At 42.3% G+C, this 18627-nt stretch overlaps 1 long non-coding RNA gene across 1 annotated transcript; it reads left to right on the forward strand.

The window, feature by feature from the left end:
* The first annotated feature begins 16944 nt into the window (after positions 1-16944).
* Positions 16945-17841, forward strand: LOC125740842 (uncharacterized). Its single transcript, XR_007397782.1, has 3 exons — positions 16945-17178; positions 17340-17433; positions 17559-17841. It is a non-coding gene; the product is annotated as an uncharacterized LOC125740842 (long non-coding RNA).
* The last annotated feature ends 786 nt before the right edge of the window (positions 17842-18627 follow it).

The raw sequence follows: 18627 nt of genomic DNA on the forward strand, positions 1-18627 counted from the left end.
TCTACCTCGCCATTTACCTCTGCCTCGCCATTTATCTCTGCCTCGCCATTTACCTCTGCCTCGCCATTTGCCTCTGTCTCGTCATTTATCTCTGCCTCGTAATTTACCTCCGTCTCCTCATTTATCTCTGCCTCGTCATTTACCTCTGCCTTGTCATTTATCTCTGCCTCGTCATTTACCTCCGTCTCCTCATTTATCTCTGCCTCGTCATTTACCTCTATCTCGTCATTTACCTCTGCCTCGCCATTTGCCTCTGTCTCGTCATTTATCTCTGCCTCGTAATTTACCTCCGTCTCCTCATTTATCTCTGCCTCGTCATTTACCTCTGCCTCATCATTTACCTCTGCCTTGTCATTTATCTCTGCCTCGTCATTTACCTCCGTCTCCTCATTTATCTCTGCCTCGTAATTTACCTCCGTCTCCTCATTTATCTCTGCCTCATCATTTACCTCTGCCTCATCATTTATCTCTGCCTCGCCATTTGCCTCCGTCTCCTCATTTATCTCTGCCTCGTCATTTACCTCCGTCTCCTCATTTATCTCTGCCTCGTAATTTACCTCCGTCTCCTCATTTATCTCTGCCTCGTAATTTACCTCCGTCTCCTCATTTATCTCTGCCTCGTCATTTACCTCTGCCTCGTCATTTACCTCCGTCTCCTCATTTATCTCTGCCTCATCATTTATCTCTGCCTCGCCATTTGCCTCTATCTCGTCATTTATCTCTGCCTCGCCATTTACCTCTGTCTAGTCATTTATCTCTGCCTCGTCATTTACCTCTGCCTCGTCATTTACCTCCGTCTCCTCATTTATCTCTGCCTCGTAATTTACATCTGCCTCGTCATTTATCTCTGCCTCGTCATTTATCTCTGCCTCGCCATTTGCCTCTATCTCGTCATTTACCTCTGCCTCGTCATTTATCTCTACCTCGCCATTTACCTCTGCCTCGTCATTTATCTCTACCTCGCCGTTTACCTCTGTCTGGTCATTTATCTCTGCCTCGCCGTTTACCTCTGCCTCGCCATTTGCCTCTGTCTGGTCATTTACCTCTGCCTCGTCATTTATCTCTGCCTCGCCATTTACCTCTGCCTCGCCATTTATCTCTACCTCGTCATTTACCTCTGCCTCGTCATTTATCTCTACCTCGCCATTTACCTCTGCCTCGCCATTTACCTCTGCCTCGCCATTTACCTCTGCCTCGCCATTTGCCTCTGTCTCGTCATTTATCTCTGCCTCGTAATTTACCTCCGTCTCCTCATTTACCTCTGCCTCGCCATTTGCCTCTGTCTCGTCATTTATCTCTGCCTCGTCATTTACCTCCGTCTCCTCATTTATCTCTGCCTCGTCATTTACCTCTGCCTCATCATTTATCTCTGCCTCGCCGTTTACCTCTGCCTCGCCGTTTACCTCTGCCTCGCCATTTACCTCTGTCTAGTCATTTATCTCTGCCTCGTCATTTATCTCTGCCTCGTCATTTACCTCTGCCTCGTCATTTACCTCCGTCTCCTCATTTACCTCTGCCTCGCCATTTACCTCTGTCTAGTCATTTATCTCTGCCTCGTCATTTATCTCTGCCTCGTCATTTATCTCTGCCTCGCCATTTGCCTCTGTCTCGTCATTTATCTCTGCCTCGCCATTTGCCTCTATCTCGTCATTTACCTCTGCCTCGTCATTTATCTCTACCTCGCCGTTTACCTCTGTCTGGTCATTTATCTCTGCCTCGCCGTTTACCTCTGCCTCGCCATTTGCCTCTGTCTGGTCATTTACCTCTGCCTCGTCATTTATCTCTACCTCGCCATTTACCTCTGCCTCGCCATTTACCTCTGCCTCGCCATTTACCTCTGCCTCGCCATTTATCTCTACCTCGTCATTTACCTCTGCCTCGTCATTTATCTCTGCCTCGCCATTTATCTCTGCCTCGCCATTTACCTCTGCCTCGCCATTTGCCTCTGTCTCGTCATTTTTCTCTGCCTCGCCATTTGCCTCTGTCTGGTCATTTATCTCTGCCTCGCCATTTACCTCTGCCTCGCCATTTGCCTCTGTCTCGTCATTTTTCTCTGCCTCGCCATTTGCCTCTGTCTGGTCATTTATCTCTGCCTCGCCGTTTACCTCTGCCTCACCATTTGCCTCTGTCTGGTCATTTATCTCTGCCTCGCCATTTATCTCTACCTCGCCGTTTACCTCTGGCTCGCCATTTGCCTCTGTCTCGTCATTTATCTCTACCTCGCCGTTTACCTCTGGCTCGCCATTTGCCTCTGTCTCGTCATTTATCTCTGCCTCACCATTTATCTCTGCCTCGTCATTAATCTCTGCCTCACCATTTACCTCTATCTTGCCATTTATCTCTACCTCACCATTTATCTCTGCCTTTGCCATAATTGGCTCAGGCATGGTTTCCATCTTACTGCGGCCGGTTGCACTGAAGTTGCCCTCTTTATTGTGAGTTGGGTTAGTGATTGCCCTGGAGAGACAGGTTTGTCGCTTCTGGCTGACCCAAAGTAAAAAGTCTCCCCCATCAAAAGACTGTAGATAGTCAGTATGTCCTACATGAGGAACGTGTTTATTTAATATTTAGTGTAATGACTGTTTGTGGTCATTAGGGGGCCCCCAAACCTCCAAGGTCCCATGCAGATGCATAGTTTGAAGAGCAGTAAACAACGGCGCTGTGAGGGTGAAATTTTCCATCAGGGTCGACCTCTGCAGGAGGTCATTTTCAGATAGCTTGCAAGTTTCCAGGGAAAAACATATTTGACAGGATCACGTCCTGTGCTCCTTCCCTCATACCGCTGAGCACTTTACTGTACAAATGCACTTCCGTATGTGTTTATCTGTCGAGTGCATTCCCAGACAAGTAGTTGCATGATGAAAGTTTTAAATGGCCTTGATTCCGCAAATAGCCCCACCCCCGACCCACGCATCACCGTTGATGGCTCCTCTCAACATAAATGATGTATGCCGATCCCATATTATGTAATGGGATGTGTTTGAACTGTAACGAATTCATGATCGGAAATGGTCTCGAAATGGAATACCATGTCGAAAGGCCGTGAATTCCCTCTGAAGGGCTATTTCTTTAGTTAATGATTTCCGGGTTAATGTCCTCTGCCTATTACTGCATGTATTCAAGAAATGGTAGAGACAGTGAGACGGGTGTGTGTTTTGACTTCTTCCTTTCATCAGATGCGTGGATGCCTGCAACCTGGATGTCTATGAAGAATACAGGATTCACAACTGTTTGCTATGCAACTGCAAGCTATGATCAGTTTATCAAGTCAAACTTCATTCAAAATATGCAGACATACATATAATAAGGAACATGCTATTTGTATGAGTTAGAAAACACAAAAGTACAATAAGCTTAAAAGCTTAAAAGACTAAAAAAGGATTCTCAGGCAGTGTCAGAATACCAGTGCGCATTTGGAGAATGGCGGTTTCGATCAAGGCTGGGAGGTGGGCTGCCATAAGCGAAATTGTGGGGCCATCGTTAATAAAGAAATCACACACAGTTCTCTATGACTAATGGAAACTGACCACTATCCGTTTGCCACTTTCCAAAATAATTAGCTTGGCAGACGTCCATCCCAAGACAGACTATTGATGGTCGTGTGCATCTGAGCGTGTGCGAGTCTGTTTGCCTTTGGGCTGCGGAGGGTGATAGATGATTAACACTGGTGCCTTTTGGGCTGTGGTTGGGGGTTTGATGAATGTGCATGTGCGTGTGTAAAAAATCAGACAGAATGTTACTGCAGAATATATTTGCACTGTGCTTTAGGAGTGGGAATTTGCCTAATGACCCAAAGGCTTTTGGGTAATGGGAGATCTGCTCTTGCCTTGAGAACACATGGACTGCTGATCGAATGCCACTTGAGATAAGATACCCTTCCCTGTATCTCGCTTCAAAATTTTGTCAGTTTTACAAACGCGCAGATTCTTGAGCCAGTCTATTGAATGCTACCCTCCCCGCAACTTCCCTGTGGTCCACTAAAGCCCAAATCACGTGGGCGTCGAAGCGTGGGATTACCGCCGTACATTCACAGAGGATGCAATACAACATGAAGGGTTTACTGAACAACTGTGCCCTTAGCATCATTACAGTGACGGATGCTCCATTGAGGTAGACTGGGCAGCCTGTAATCACTCCAGAAGATCCTTTTGCCTGGAGTGTGTGCTTGTGTGTGTTTGAGTGACACAGTCCATCATCCACCTTACCCGTTTGTGGAATGTTATGCACAAACTATCTTTCTACATCCCTCTGAGCATTGTGATTTAGGTCACTTTCCATGAGATTAACAGTGTGATTCATTAGTGTGACTATATACAAAAAAGCAACCAATAAAGAAGAAAGGAGAGCTGTTAATAATCAAGGTTCTATCATGACGATCATGACTCTCTAATCAAATGATTTTATTACATCGCTTGACATTTGGTAGACTTCAGGTGAGTGAAAAGCTTCTTTGCGAGATTGCGACAGCAGTGACTAAGCAATACCATAATAACAGGAACTATACCGAAAAATGCTAACATACAGCATTGTAATAAGTACTAACGGGCAAGTTAGAACAAATGAATATAATGAACGGCTATATGAGTAGGGTGTGGTGGATAAGGATGACAGTGTGAATGGATTTATTAAACTGAGTTCTGGTTGTCTGGTGGAAGAACAAGTCCCGGATCTTGAAAGAACAGCACAAACAAACAAAAAATCAGCTTTTCTTCACTTGAGGAGAACTTTACTTCCATAATAAAAGAAATTGTCAAACTTTACAATTTCCCCCAAACTGCAATTTACAGAATCATCTCTCACTGAAACAAGTCAAAATAAAGTGCTCTGTGAATGGAAAGAGGTGACATTTAGCCCAAAATGAGCTACTGTACACCCAACTTTATTTGACATATTTTATTTTACCGAACAAGAGCAGGTGCGAAAGATTTAATTAGCAACAAACATCAGTTACTATACTACCTAGTGCTATACCATGTAGGTGCATTAGTCTGTTATGAAATATTAGCCTAATAAAAGAATATATACTGGCAGCTCTCAACTTACAAAAAGGCCAGCTAGAGTAAAGATATCCAAGATGCAAAGGGATTATGTAAGTACTAACACAAAAAGGCAACATTTACCTATGAGTGAATGCATACGTAATCCATTTAATTAATTTAATGTGTTCATTAGTATTGGTGCTGTTCAAATGTCTTGGGCAGTTAAAGGTAATGTTTAAAGTGATTTATCTAGGTAGTAAATATACTCTCAGTGGCAAAAAAAAGTTAAGCACCCAGACAGAGTGGTGGAAATTAAGTGAATCTGCATGTGATGAAAGGTTATGTGACTAAATTGCGATAACTATAATATCAGATCAAACAGACTACAGGGTCTGGGCCTGGATACATGCGACGATATGGTGTGAAAGGGAGTCGTACTACCGTTGAATCCTCTCCTGCCGCAAGTCGGCCCACAGCTGTTGTTTATGGCCTTCAAGATCCTTCAGATTGGTACTGGGTCTGAGTTGATGTCTAAGTTTATCCCAAACATGTTCGATTGGGGAAAGATTGGGGGACCTGGCTGGTCACTGGAGGACCTCTACATGATGCAGGCAGTCCATAGACACACATGCTGTAGAATACGACAATCCTCCCTTGGTGTGGACCGGAACCTTCACGACGTGTGTGGTTGCTCTCACATGCCCATTGGTTCCAACATTGGGCGACTGTGACATCTGCATGCCTCACATGCTGAGCAATTGCACGATAGGACCACCCAGCCTCATGGCCCCCCACAATGCGACCCCTATCAATCTCTGTCAAGTGCTGGTAATGCTGTCTAATGCGTCTACGAGGTGTCTGGTGACTAGACATGCCAGCTCCATGCAAATCGATTAATTTACATACCAATCGCTGGTCTGCATGTCTACCAAATTACATCCAAATTGGACCATTACTACTTTTTTTTCTCACTGAGTATATATTTGCCCAGAACAAAAAACAAAGTTTAACATCAGAATATATGCATATTAAAGAGTAACACAATAAAAATATCAGTAATTACTCCTTTTCTCCTGATATCTAGTTGGATGGCTAGAATAACATCACTTCGGTTCCCCAACCTCTCCTCAGGGGCACCTCAGCCATTCCACATATTTCTCAAAACTTATCACAAGCTCACTCAGTTCATTAATTTAAATTATTTAGAAAGTCAGTGAGGTATTGATTAGCACGAGGTGTGCTAGAGGTTATTTACAAATACATCGGTGTATTGGACGGTTGTTGCAAATACTGGGGTGCCTTGAGGAGAGGTTTTGAAATGGTCAAGCTAACTCATTTTGAGAGATAGCACCAACATGAAGGTCATTTAAACATCATTGTCTGTGACTGCCTAGACTTTTGCACAGCACTATAGAACTGGTATGTTTTTGGTTTATGTGTATTTTAATATATGGCGTCCTGAACGCTATGTTCAATGACTTATGTAGAATTTGACTTAGGTAAAGGTTTGTGCGACGGATTACTTACGTCGGTCGAGAATTGATTGTATTTTGCAGTCGTGTGTGCTCTGTGAGGTGTTTTGAACTTTTGTTTTAATGCAGGGACTTCCTGAGAGGATATATCCCATCATCGTCACTGTATGCGTGTTTTTCATTTAAAGCCTTTTAGCAGTTTACTGCAAAGCAGTCGGAAATCACCAAGACTGACACACCTAAGAATAAACTGAAGAGTGGGAGAATATCCACTTTCCGCTGGTTTTATTGCTTCACACCCATTGATTTGCGATACAACAACCAGAAGCATTTTCTATTCTTATAAATGAGCTCTCACAGCTGCCGCCATATATAATGGTCTTGGTTAAAGAGGAATTCCTAAGAAAGTTCAGAATTTTATGATATTTATTGTCCAAGTTTGTTTATTTGCTCTTTGGTTTTGATTATTTGTTAGTTTCTACTATAGAGAAGAAAAATGTATCAACATTTCAGCTATGTTTTTCCCATCTTACCTGGTGGCGTACTCCATGTTTATTGACATCAGTTTTATTTTCTTCAATATTCAGTATTTCTGCTCTTCTGCAATCCATATTTCATTTTGTTTTGCCACAGGCCACTGAAATCTGTCACGAGGGCATTTTTTCCACTATGAACGAAAACCGCGGCAGACTGTGTTTAGTTAGGCGTTTAATGTGGTTTGCAGTGTTTTTCTCTTGTGAATACTTCACATTCGCCTCAGTTCTCCTCATTTTCTTGTCTGGTATTACTGGCGTCTGTCAATTTTTGTTGAAAAAAAATCATTGTGAGCTGTGTGCAAAGTGATAAAAAAGTAACATGTAAGTAAAGTATGACAGAAATACTCAAACAGTACATTAATTTCAATGACCTAATGAGTATGGTCATTTTACCTGCAGAACAGCTTCAGTTAATTTTTAAAAAAATCTATCCTAGAAGTTCTGAACTGCATGTAGCAGGATTTGGAACCATTCTTCCATAAAGAAAGCCTCCAGTTTACAGAGGGATGTAGGAGGTTTGAATCGACTTTAAATTCCAGAACATTCCATAATGGGTTAATGATATTTACATGTGTTGATTGAGGATGTGATGAAAGGTGTTTGACTTAATCATGCTGTTACAGAAATCTCACTCTATTTGTAATGATCGTGTGGTGGGGCGAGTGAGCAGGGAGTGGGGAATCAGGATCGGGCAGACAGAAGTCCAAAACACAGGGTTTGTCAAGGGAGAAACACAAATTTGTAAACTACGTCAGTGACAGACCTGGGGAGACAGACTTGATTGCGGTCTGAAATACACAAGACAGGCCGAAATAACAGGAAACAGGTGATCACAATCAGGGCAGCATACGCGGTTAATGAGGGGACGTGGCACACACGAGGATCGGACGAGCCGGGCATGACACTATTTCATTTGTTTAGCAGTGTATTTGGAGACATTGCCGTTAAGGAACTCAGGAGCATCTTGAGTGAGCTTTGTTTGCATTGGGTTTCCCTGATCCTTAAAATGGTTATTCAGGGCTTCCATCCCATGTGATGAGTGTTCACACCCACAGATATCATAAGTGGATTGAAGGCATCCTTTGACTTTCTCTACACTTCTCCACAATCCATCCCGATGTCACAGATATATTTTTCCTTGGTTCTTCCTTTTGCCTTTCCTGTACTGGATCATGAGTCTTGGTGCAAAAGTTGTGAATTCAAGCAGTTCTTGAATTACAGTCCAGCCAGAAACACCATAGCTTTTGAATCTCACAAATTACAATTTTTGTTGCGACTCAGCTCTGTGGTCATTTTTCAGGACATATTTTGGTGGCGTTTAGGAAATATTCTGTTAAGTGTCTGTCTATTCCTCTTGGTGATTATTGTTAAAATAATAATAACAATAATGGATGAGAACAGTAATTGCACATTAAATTCACCATTTAATTCAAAATCTCATGATATCCACATTAATAGAAATACATATATTACACTAGTATTGATAGAAAATGGGATGTTCTGCCATGTCAGTTCGGAGTTATTTTTTTATAAACTGCAGAGAAACTCTAGCAATCGAAACCTGCAACCTTGTACGACAGTCCAGCCTTTTGAAAAGCCAGGCTGTAGAAACATCCGGCAAGTCAATTAAAACAATGTCAGCTCTTTCTGGCATGCCGCTTACTCCCAGGTGACAGGCAGTCTCCTGGACACCACATGCTCGGGTCTTTCCAAGGAAAACAAACAAGACTCGCCCTGTCAGAATATCCTGTGATGTCTTTTAATTTCTATCTGCTGTAGTATTTCTCTGTTCACGGGGCACTTCATATAAAAATAATAATAATAAAATCACTAAAGCCTTTCAAGTCATTAATATATGACAGACAACGTAATTATATGCAGTTCCTCTAAGGGTTGTGTGTGTTTTTTCCACACTTCTTTTCTTCCTTCAGCCCATTTTATACTCTCCAGAGTCCATGACAAAGATCCCTCGTATCAATTAGACAAGATGGGGTGGCATTTCCCCCCCTCATAAGAATTTTATGTCAACCCGAGTGCGGCAGTATGTCACTTTCGTTGTGTGCTGTTCCATACCTCAGCTTTAAACACACCAGTCTCAAATCGATCTCCGCCTGCCACCTGACACCGCTGATCTGATATTATGGAAACACCTCCTCCTCTCCACACAATAGCTTTTCTTATGATTTATTTTTTCTCTTCCTCCTGTCCAGTCTTGTTTGGTTTCTGCTCCCTCTGCTCGAACAGGACCAAATCAGCAACTACCAGCAGCCCCTCTGGAAGTACCAAAGGACCCCCTCCTCCCGGGAGACAGGGTTCTGTCTAGGTTAGATACAGAGAATGTGGTTCACTGTGAGGCCAGCCCAGAGGCAGATTTCTGGAAACTTCTGAAAGGGTACCTCTTACCATACTCCCATGGGCTTTGTCCATATCCGGAAAGGGAAGGACAAACACCACAACTACAGGCGGATAACATTGCTCTCAATGCCACGTAAGATCCTTGCTAGGATCATCCTCACTTGATCACCTACCAGCGACCAGAGCAGTCCGGTTTTACACCTAAGAAGTCTACTATCAACTGAACTGAGGGTTTTCATTGAGCGCACACATAAATATTGGCTGGGTTTCTTTAAAGACTTTGTCAATTTTCATGAAGCGTTCGATTCAGTCAACCGAGCTGCCCTGTGGGACACCCTGCCGTTGCTGGATGTCATGGCTGAGCAGGACCCTGGTACTCCGAGTGCTGTGCAAAGTGCAGGCAGAACTTCTGCATTCTTCCCAATGGATTCAGGGTTTGTCAGGGGTGTGTTTTTGCTCCTACTCTGTTTAGTGTTTGCATTGACTGGGTGTTCGAGAAGGGGGGGGGGTCAACGGCTGTCGGACATCTGTCGGTGAAGAAACAGTTACTGTTCTTGACTTGGCTGATGATGCTGTGATCTTTACGGAACCAAGAGAGGCCCAGATTGGAGCTCTTGAGAGACTGAGTTCATAATCTGAGTGTCTGGATTTGCGAGTGTCCTGGATTAAAATAAAGATTCAGGTCTTTGCAGGTCAGTGCATGTGAGGCCAGCAAAGACACAGATTTCTGGAAATTTCTGAAAAGGGCACCTTGTTATATTAAATGTGGTGACTGTGGTTCATTGTGAAGCTGGCGAGGAGGCTGAATTTCAGAAATTTCCAAGTGGGTCCCTTGTTATGCTAAATGTGAGTATCGTAGTTTACTGTAAGGACAGAGAAGAGACCAGTTTCGGGAAAAATTTAAGCTAGAAAGACATTATGATCTGGAAAAAGCGGGGGTGTAAGACATCCTTTGATTGTGGACTAATTACATTCGGCCTGTGTTGCTAGGCTCCAGAACCTGTGTTATGTGCCAGAAGCGAGTCCAAATTTACGCAGCCTTGAATGGGTAATCGGGTTTTTGTACTGCCTTTCGATTTTTTTGGAACACTCTGAAGCCATGGTGTCTGTACCACTTGCGGTGAGCAGATTAAAGTTGATGTTCTAGAGCTGGGTTCACGTCATGTGTCCCCACAATGCACTCTGGGAATTTTCAAGCCTTGGGACGGCTCGTGGGCACCCGACGTATTTCATTGAAATTACACTGATTTAGTATGAGAAATTTTTAAAAATAAATCCATAAGAAAGAAACAAAGAAAATGCATCAATTGCGACCCTAAAAGATTGTGGAATAATGACTGAACCAGCGATGATACTAACTAATAAAAATCTTATGTGAGACCAAATGCAAAAGAAAGGAAATGGTGAGAGTATTATGATGGAAAAGAATGAAGATGCAAAAATTTTAGGCTTTTTTTTTTTAGTTTTCCTGCATTTTCTGCTGACTTCACTTGGAAAGTGTTTAGATTTTTGCATACATGTGTTTGGGCTTCTGATTGTATGAAAGAAGCGGTCAGGATTGCACACACAACAGGCACTAAATCCGGTAGCAAACTTGTATGCAATCAAATTATGATGCTACCCTGGGACAAAACAACACCGTAAAGAAATTATGTATTTCATGTTTAGCCTTCCTTCTGCTGTATTACTGTATAAGCCAATATAACAGAGAGCTGATCTCAGAGAACATCTGATTCAACTGGTTCAACCTGGTAAATAAATAAGCTATTTTTCCACCCTGAATCTGAATTATTCTGTCCTTCTAATAAGTCAAAACTCAGGCAGACAGAGTGGTTCCTCATCAACTACAGAATCTTCTGATATGAAGGTTAATGGAAACTTGGTTTTGAAGTTGTCCTTTTATTAATAATACTACTAAAGATTTGCTCAGTTAGATTTTAATCCTGTTAGCGGATGCTTGATCAAACAGCGTTAGCTAGTACCTCGATGTTATTAATGTTCAAAGAATGAGCTTGATCAATGTCCTTGGGACCCACCCACAGATGGTAGCCCTGTAAAAAATAATAATTCAAAAATTTACAGTGCTGTGTTGAGGAGACCACAAGCTCGCTAGCAAATGTCTTGATTATTCTTGAAGTGCGTTAGCAGTTAAAAGGGTTTTCGTTTATTCAATCCAGGTTACAGAGGATGTTCCATTTTGACTGAGAGTCCACGTGACTTTCAGAAATTTGAAGAGAATAACACAACAGTCAGCAATAAAAGCTGTAAATCACATAGGTCCTGTATTAAATGTGGTCTTCATTGTGGTAACCGTAACAACCACTATCTAAGTATTACATCAACATAATGGGGGCAGCAATAAATTATGTAGGATCCTCTGTGCAACATTTATTAATTGTTCTGTAAGGCTAAATTACTAAGAAATTATAGTTTATAGATTATATTTCTACAGCAAAGCAGACATTGACCTTTTGGGGCTTTGAAATGTAATGGCAAAAACCACATCAACAAGCAATAATTTTATTAATGCAATGGTTAAAGGTAATTTGAGCTGTGTTTTGTATCGATTTTAAAATGAAATTATGCCTAATGTTAATAGTTCAAGACTTGTTGGATGAATTAATTCTGAAACACATGCAGAGACATGCAGACACTCACAGCTAAATAAATAATACAATTTAAAAATAACTAAATCAACATGAATTAAAAATTAATGGCGTCTGCTTAGGTTTGACTGGCAGACGAAAGACGAAGATTGCGGTGTAGACTCTGCAGTGCCTATTCTTCGTAAATAGAGCGCGATGCATGTTCCCATCCTGATGTGCTTGATCTGGTGCTTCTGATCCGAAAGTCATGCATCCAAATGGCTGCTGCCTTTAATGACATAATGAAGCCTGAATTTAATACAATAAAATGCAGCAATGCTTCATGGTATATTCTACAACATGTAGGGTCATCTAAATGTTTGTTTGTCTATCTGTTTATTCCTATCTATTTATTTATTTAATAAATACCTGGAATACAGGTAAAAAATGTATAGATTTATAGACAGAATTATAGATGGATGAGTGAAAAACATTAACTAAAAAAGATTTATGAAAATAAGCACATGGCTCATATGTTTTACGGTAATCGCATCTATGGATCTATGCAATCAGCTTTCAGAAATATTACGGTAATTTTAAGGTGAAAAAAATCAAATAAGTCAACACTTGCAAAATGGGGGCCTTAAACTTTCTGTGGTGTTAGGGTTGGCACCGACCCGTTTTTAAGTTTAAAATGCATAAATTTGTGTACTGCATCAAGGCTTTTTGACTTTGTCAGTAATCTCTAAATTAAAATTAAAATTAATTAAAACAAAATCAAGGCAAGGCATGCCCATACATGTAAGGCAAGATAAGACCGATTCACTTTATTTGTATAATTCTCTTGAGGTTTATTTTACCATTAGTTTTTATTGAAAGCGAGAGGTATGCTGTCATAAGAAAGGCCCAGAAGGCCACACCAAAAATATTAAAACCAATCTTTTCATGCATAAGGAAGCCTTTTATGGCTGATTTAAGACATGGGTCGGCACCGACCCATGTAACATAAGACAAAGGAACAGAAAGCTAACAATCTGAAGGTTAAACTCAGGCAGGAGGAAGTAAGCATCTACATGTGAGCAAACACAGAAACCTGCAAACCCTGGGCAGAGGTGGAGGCTGGAGTGAGTGTGAGGTTGCATGTTGGTCCTTTAACTTGACAGCTGAGTCGAAATTGGAAGTTAATGATGGTAGATTAGTGTGAGTGTGGGGTGGGTTGGGGGGGCACTCATGCAATGGAGTTGGGACAAGCTGTAGGCCTTATAATGTGAAAATAAGCAGGATGGATGTGATTGGGTGGAGGAAGTCTGGGAACCCGCAGGTGGGGGGGGGTCGCTGTCGGGGGCTTCCTGTCGTATCGGTTGTGGGGCTAATGATCAGCAGCCCAATCGCCTTTCTTATTACAGCATGCTGATTTCTAGAAAGTTCCAAATGCACTCTGAAGATATTGCTTTTTCCTCACACATCTTTATTTTCATGTCAATGCTTCGTAACATACCAATAACTTGTAAGAATGATCCAATCCCAGCGTGTGATATTTGTCTGATTAATGATTTAGGAGGAGTGGGAGAGGAGTCTGAGTCACAGGCAGAGCTGGCTCAGTGTGAGTGAGGATACAGAGAGGAGGCGGAGCCTTTCAACTGAAGGGGTGGAGTCTGAAAAGAGTAAACGTTCCTTGGCTTCTTCTGACAGACACCGACACCAAGCTTTACGATTTAATCCAACCTAGATGGATGGATACGGACAAGGGTGCATTCTCTCATTCTCATGACAACAAGCACCTCCTCACACCTCGTGGAGGCCTTGTTTTGCCCAGAAACAAATTAATTAATTTGGAGATGCAGTAAAGATAGAAGAAGTACGGAAGATTAGATTAGAAAGCAGTGCCCTCAGGTGGAAGAATCAATTACTGCAAAAATTAAATCCCAGGTTGCAGAATTACATGATAGATAAATAAATTAGACAAAGAGTGTGTATTGCAAGTAAGAACAATGCAGGCTGTTAGTCTGCTGTGACCTTAACGCACATGTTCTCATTTTAATACATCTGAGTTACTACAGAACTGTAAGTGTGTGGTAATTACAAAAGTTAAGCAGAGTAATTAACCCGACGTAATTGTGACACGCAAAGTGACACGTATGGAGTTTTCCACGTTTTCGGTAATGCAAAGTCATTCGAGTAAGTGACTCTTACACGTTCCATGTCACGGGACGAGTCCAGCCAAATGGTGAGTGTGAAGCGTATCTGTTTAACTTCTGCCATTCTCTACTGTGTATCCAGAGGGCAGATGAAGGAAAATCCTTGGTTCTTCAACAAGGCGTGAAAAATGAATGAGTGGATCAGAGATGGTGGCAGTGTTTGCTCCTGGTTTGACACATGTAAAGCTGGGATAGGAGAGGGTACCTATAATGATGATTACAGGTATGTTTTTACAAATGTTTTATGTAATTACAGTGATGGACACCATAAAAGGAAAACAGCTGTCACAGAGAGGAAATGTGATCAGAAGCATAAAAACATCACACTGCCATGAAAGCGCAGACGTCTGAGCCAGAAAAAGGTGTCGCCAAGAGGTGGAGGGGTCCACTGGATTTTGCACACCCCTACCAACCCCCCCAGCCCCCCCGAGCAGAGATCCAAAAGAACATCTAGAGGTTCAACTGGGTCAGACCCTGGAGACACGATGGCTACTGACAGAGTACTGAGGCTCAGGACCCTGGTGTGGGTAACGGGAATGTGGTCACTAACAGTCAATGAGATGACGGAGGGCGGGACTAAGGCCTACTGGAGAGACGTGATTTGTCGCCTGTCAGTTAGTAGTTAGCTGACGAATAAGCTCATCCACTGGGGTGGCATGGGAGTGAGGAGCCTGTCGAGAGCAAAAGCGCATTTAGGGTCCAACAGATCATTTTGCTGGTATCCCAGAGATCCCTCAATGAAATTTATCTCTTAGCTCCTGCTTAAAGAAAGGCAACATTTGTGCTTATTGTTACCCTGAATAAATCAGTGTTGAACCCCCTCCCCCCGCCCCCAGTACTCTGTGGAACAATACAAGCAAGAAAAAATAGTTTAAGACTGTCTCCTACTTCAGACTGTGTTCCGTACTGATGGACGTATGTTGCAGTAATATATTCGTACTGATTTTTACGTGTGAGAATGAGACTGTGGGAGATGAGTGTGAGGCAGACATACAGTACAGTACTTTCCTGTGGCGATGATTGTACAGCACACAGCGTATATTAGTTCTGCCATATTTAGAGTCACCCAAATTTATTTCACATAACACACATTTACTTTAAAATAAATAAATAAATAAATAAAAAAACGGTGGATCTACAAGTCATCACAAGTCACATAGCTTATAAGTCGGGGTCAGCCTGTATTTTCAAAGGGATAAAGGAATGAACTCTTAGCCTTGCAATGCGAGTCTCTTCGATAGCGAGGCTGGAATATAATCACTATGTTGATGACAGGTCACACCTGAGTGAAGATTGGCACAGAGGTTGCCCCTTCCTCACTTTCCATCTGAGAATGAGGACCGGCTTCTGAAGCTGTCTAAGATCCTCCTGCTCTTACAGAGGCTGCCCCTTCCTCACTTTCCATCTGAGAATGGGGACCGGCTTCTGAAGCTGACTAAAATCCTTGAGCCAGGCCTTTCCTCCTGTCCTCTAAGCCCCTGCAAACGGTAGCCACAATTTCTGTCTTCAGCCCAAGTGGCACAAATTCCACTGTGTGCTAATTAACATTTCAAATGACAAGGAACTTATTTTCCCCACATCTTTTATGCAGTTAATTACCACCAGCTCTCCCAGCATTGTCCGGCTGAAGACGCCACTTAAGCTAGATCCTGAGGTCTGTCTGACATGTAAATCCCCTGGTGCAAGGTTTGTACCATTAAAATACCATGGCAAGGACACCAGTTTCACCAGCATCGGTGAACAGGAGCAAGATTCTGTCCCAATAATCTTAGAGTGCAACCAGTAACCAGAAAGCTTTTAGCGAGATGCGATTTCTGTCTGATTTATTTACAATCAGAAGGCTTTTTCTTCAATTTTGAATCAGCAGAAGCACTTACATCTTTTTCATTTCCTAAAAAGCATATCAAAGTTTCAATACAAGCGTTCTGGGAATTAAAAAAAAAAAAAACAAGCCTCCCAGACTTTCAGATGGTACTCTAACCTCAGATCTCACACTTGCTGCATTTTCTCCGGGAACCCAATATGTTTGCTAATAAATATTTTATTCCGGTTTCAAATTCCTCAGAATAAGATTCAGCAGAGGTAATAACAGCTACATAGATTTTTACCTTGCTTTTGACCTCACTCTAAATCTTACAGGTACCTCATTTTACGGTCGACTGGCTATTGTGCTCTCATATCAGTGTCTGAAAACTATATCGCTTTGCACATTTGATGCAAATGAGGAAAATGCTAATGAGCTTTAAAATACGTCATCTGGAAAAGGTTAATGACCACAGGGAACTCCGCATGGGTTACATTCTCCCAGGGAGCAGAGGTAAATTTGTAAACGCCATTTAAAACTTGCAAAACTTTATTTAAAAGTGGCGACAGACACCAAAGGCAGAGTTACTTGTCACATGAGCTGTTTCGTGCAGAACCACAGGCTGTGGCCCACGGAGAATACAGCGCCTGCCAGAGGACGTGCAGCGAAGGACAGGTGTCTAGCTAAATGCCGTCATGTGGGAAGAGGCTGTTGGTAGTTTGACTCTGCTGACTATGTGACTTTTAATGACCACAGCGGGGGAAGAATCGGGGTGTTCTGCCCAGCGGCGAGGTAGCGGGTGTCTGTTTGGGCTCTAGTGCTCAAGCTGATTAATTAAAGTAATTGTTTGGATAGAAAATAACATCACCTGGCTTCGTCAGGTAAAAATTAGCGGGGAGGTTTGGGAAACGGTCTGATTGGTAAACGCTTCGCACCTGTGGAAGTCAGGTGACACTGTTTTCTGTCCAAATGATGACAGTAATTAATCAGCGGAGAGTGGAGGCGCGACAGCCCATACACCGCAGGGTCCATGTGAGGCAGAGATCCCTGCACCTGGTCTCTTGGAGTCCGTCCGAGCGAGATCTTCACGGCGCTTACCTTTCAGATGTTGGACACAAAACGAAAATCACTGACAGCCCTTTAAACACGTTGCTGGTGAAGCTCGGGGCAAAGTGCAGTTCTGACCAGTAATGCGCAATAATCCTGCCTTCATGCCTGTGATCGGAAGGTTGCTGGTTCAAATCTCAAGGTAGGCAAAGTGATATCACTGTTTGGTCCCTAAGCAAGGGCCTTAACCTCTAATTACTCCAGGGACTGTCTGACCTTGTTTTCTCAAAAATTTACAGCACTTTGGATAAAATAAGTTAAATGCAAATGTAAGTGGTTCCATCTTCCGCATCCCTATTACAGGTGAACCCTCACGACTCTGCCGGCTGAGACTCTCCTCGTGATAAGGATGGACAACCACACACACCATGGGAAAACAGGAACTCTATTTAATGAAGTGAGTCCTGTTCCTGGGGCCGTATCGTTAGCTTAATGATATTGTTAATCTAATGAGGATGATGCGTTCATGGAGAAAAGAGCCCTGGAAGATTGTGATGTTAATTACCGTATGGCTCTTTACAGCAGACACACACTATCGAAGAATGGCCAGAACTGCCCTGTATCAAAAGAGATGGCAAGAAGGGGGCCTTATTACGTGGAACTGCACTCTAACACGTCCCCTAGTGTTTTTGTGAAGAAGCTCATGTGTGGGACCCTCAAGGTCTACAAGGGCCCTTTTCCTAGCACCTCATTCAAGTCACTGTATTTATACTCTTATTGACTGTAAGCTTATTTGCACACACCTAAAATTGCTTGTGCTCAACATCTGGTCATCTGACCCCTATTTACATGTTTACTTGTTTATTTATTAATAGCACATTTAAAATTCCCAATCTCTATTTTTATATTTGTTTATTGTTTAATGTATATTTCTAATAAAGTAACTTTATTGGCATATTCAGCTGTATGATGCATGAGATCATATGTTAAGATGAAATGTCCATCTCACTGGTTTTAGTGCAAAGAAACCATAATAAATATCTAAGACATTTAAGCACAACATATGGAAACATGGACATAAGGTAAAAAAATACAATTAAAAGTAAAAGATGTTCAAAATAGAGCAAATGAGACTGATTAACAATAACAGTTTACAGCGGCCCCCTTCTCTGAGGGCACTGACAAAGACCCGTAATGTGATATTATCAGTGTTTTGTCTGCTTCATGATGCCACAGCAAACCATTAACTCATCTGGCCTAATACATCATACTTTATAATAAGGCGATAATATGATTCCTACCTATGGAAATTTTGATAGGAAGACCATGATATCCCACAGCATGAAACGCGGGCACTTTGCAGATAAAAAACTTGGCAGGAGAGAGTAATTGTGATGGGAAAGGAACTTAATTTCAAATTGCAATAATTAAGCAAATAAGCAGTGTGAAAGCTGAGCCTGTGATCACTGCTGTCATGTGAGCCAGAAGAGTACCACTGGGAGTCTGCTGTACTCCGCAGTCCACTCCACAGTCGAGTACTTGCTCTTATCAGCCAGTACGTGGAGTAGTTGTTAAGAGCACGGACTCATACAAGGACTAGGTCACCTCTGTTTACAAATAAAGTGCTCGACTTCCTCCAGTGGAATAGTCA

This window comes from Brienomyrus brachyistius, chromosome 4 (assembly GCF_023856365.1).
Source record: "Brienomyrus brachyistius isolate T26 chromosome 4, BBRACH_0.4, whole genome shotgun sequence".
NCBI classification, from domain to species: Eukaryota; Metazoa; Chordata; class Actinopteri; order Osteoglossiformes; family Mormyridae; genus Brienomyrus; species Brienomyrus brachyistius.